This window comes from Mustela putorius, unplaced genomic scaffold (genome assembly GCF_011764305.1).
Source record: "Mustela putorius furo isolate JIRA1106 unplaced genomic scaffold, ASM1176430v1.1 tig00537350_pilon_pilon_pilon, whole genome shotgun sequence".
Classification (NCBI taxonomy): Eukaryota; Metazoa; Chordata; class Mammalia; order Carnivora; family Mustelidae; genus Mustela; species Mustela putorius.
Genome location: NW_025422471.1, coordinates 4,853,156 through 4,855,409, shown reverse-complemented (window position 1 = coordinate 4,855,409; position 2,254 = coordinate 4,853,156). Strand labels below are relative to the sequence as shown.

At 33.5% G+C, this 2,254-nt stretch overlaps 1 non-coding gene across 1 annotated transcript; it reads left to right on the top strand.

The window, feature by feature from the left end:
• The first annotated feature begins 954 nt into the window (after window positions 1-954).
• LOC123390456 lies at window positions 955-1,095 on the top strand. The gene has a single exon (XR_006605046.1). It is a non-coding gene; the product is annotated as a U4 spliceosomal RNA (small nuclear RNA).
• The last annotated feature ends 1,159 nt before the right edge of the window (window positions 1,096-2,254 follow it).

The window sequence follows — 2,254 nt, the reverse complement described above, 5'->3', positions numbered from 1 at the left end:
TAGCGTTTATTTAAGATTTTACTCTTTGGGGTGCCTGTGTGGCTCAGTGGGTTAAAGCCTCTGACTTCGTCTCTGGTCATGATCCCAGGGTCCTGGGATTGAGCCCCACATCGGGCTCTCCGCTCAATGAGGAGCCTGCTTCCCCCTCTCTCTCTGCCTGCCTCTCTGCCTACTCATAATTTCTGTCAAATACATAAATAAAATCTTTAAAAAATTAAAATTAAAAGATTTTAGTATTTAAAAAGTACTCTATACATTTTTTAATTTGATTTCGCAGATTTAGAAATGAGGTGACTGGAATTTGCACAGATTCAGGGCCATATCATCGACTAAGTTAAGAAAGATAGCATGTGTTTGTGAGCACAAGTCTCATATGCTTTCTAGTATGGAATGCTAACTGAACTGTAATATATAAAAAGCTTTTTTCTGGTCTAGGCATAGTCTACATGATGAACTATGGTGATTTCAGGCTTTTATTGGTATTTATGAGCTTTGTGATTCTTGTTGTCTTTAACATTTTGGATGATTTCTGATAAGCTCCTCAGTCTTTTTCCTTCTTTTAATTATTGCTTACTGACTCTATGTCTATTTGTAGAATAGAGGTTTTTCATTAGGGCATCATGTATCTCCTTTATGTTGTTTCTTCTTCATTTGTAATATATCCACACAATCCAAAACAAACCCATCTAGCTTTCAAACCATGGTAATCAAGCATTAAACAATGAATGTTTAAGGCATTAAAAATAAATGTATTTCCAGCACAGAGGTTTTCATTGAATTTCCAGAATCACTCGTGGTTTTTTTTGTTTTTAAAAATAAGATTTTAATTTTAAAATTGATTTAAATTTATGGAAAAGTTGTAAAATAATTGAGTTTCCATTACCCTATACTTAGTTTCCCTTATTAGTAACATATTAGTATGCTACATTTGCTACAGTTAAAAAACTGATATTGAGCTTTGTGCACTGGCAGTATCATAGCCAATGGGGTTTATCCAACGCGAGATTATTGCTAATTGAAAAACTGATATTGATACGTTATTATTAACTGAAGCTCATGCTTTATACAGATTATTTTTGATTTCTAAAAATTTAATCTTTTGTTTGTTTGTGTCAACATCTCAATGAAAATATCCCGTAGTATTTAGTTGTCATATAAAATTAGGTTCCTCTTGCCTATAACATTTTCTCAGATTTTCTTTGTCTTTGACAACCTTGACAGACTTGAGGATTATCAAATAATTTGTACAATGTTCCTCAATTGGGATTTGTCTGAAATTTCCTTTGATAATGAGATTATGTATTTTTGTTAGGGAGATCATGGAGGTAAAATGTCATTTTCATAACATCGTATGAAGGTTAAATTCTGTCTATATGACTTTACTCATGATGTTTTCACAATCATCAAACCAAAGTCATATTTGCCATATTTCTTAAGTATAAAGTTAGTCTTCCTTCCCAACCCATACTATATTGTTTGAAAGGAGGTCACTTTGCATAGCATATACTTAGGGGAGATATGCTTACCTTCCTTGAGGGTGTAGTATCAGCATAAATTACTTGGCATTCTTCAGGATGGGAAATTCGTTTATTCTTTTGGAATCTTTTTTTTTTTTTTAAGATTTTATTTATCTATCTGAGGCAGAGACACAGCACAAACAGGAGGAGGCATAAAAGGAGAGGAAAACAAAAGACTCCCTTTCCAGCCAGGAGCTTGATGCAATGCAATGCAGGACTTGATCATGACCTAAGATGAAGTCAGATGCTTAACCAACTAAGCCACCCAGGCACCCCTATTCCTGTCAACTTTTTAAAATTTTATCTAATCATGGAGCACTGCATCAAAACAAATGGTGACTAACATAGCATAATAAAAAAATAAATAAAATTATATTTAATCATTTATTTATATCATCGTGGACTAATAGCTATTTATTTTATAATATAGGTAATAGCTAAATTATTCTTCTAAAAATCTGCTGCTGAATTTTGTCCGGCCACGGTCATTGGGAGCTTTTCACAGTTGGCTGCTGTGTGGTTTTTGTTTTTTTGTTTTTCTTTTCAACATAATCAATCGTTTTTTCTTTTTGAGCATTTCTTTATTTTCTGCCATTACAAGATACCCAGGGCACACCTTGTACATGCCATGCCTCCTGTACTAGGATCAGTCATTGCTCCAAAGAGTTGCAGTTCCCTTTTTTGGAGACTAATATTAAAAATTAAGATCTGGGTTATAAGTGTGATCATTGCTGGCA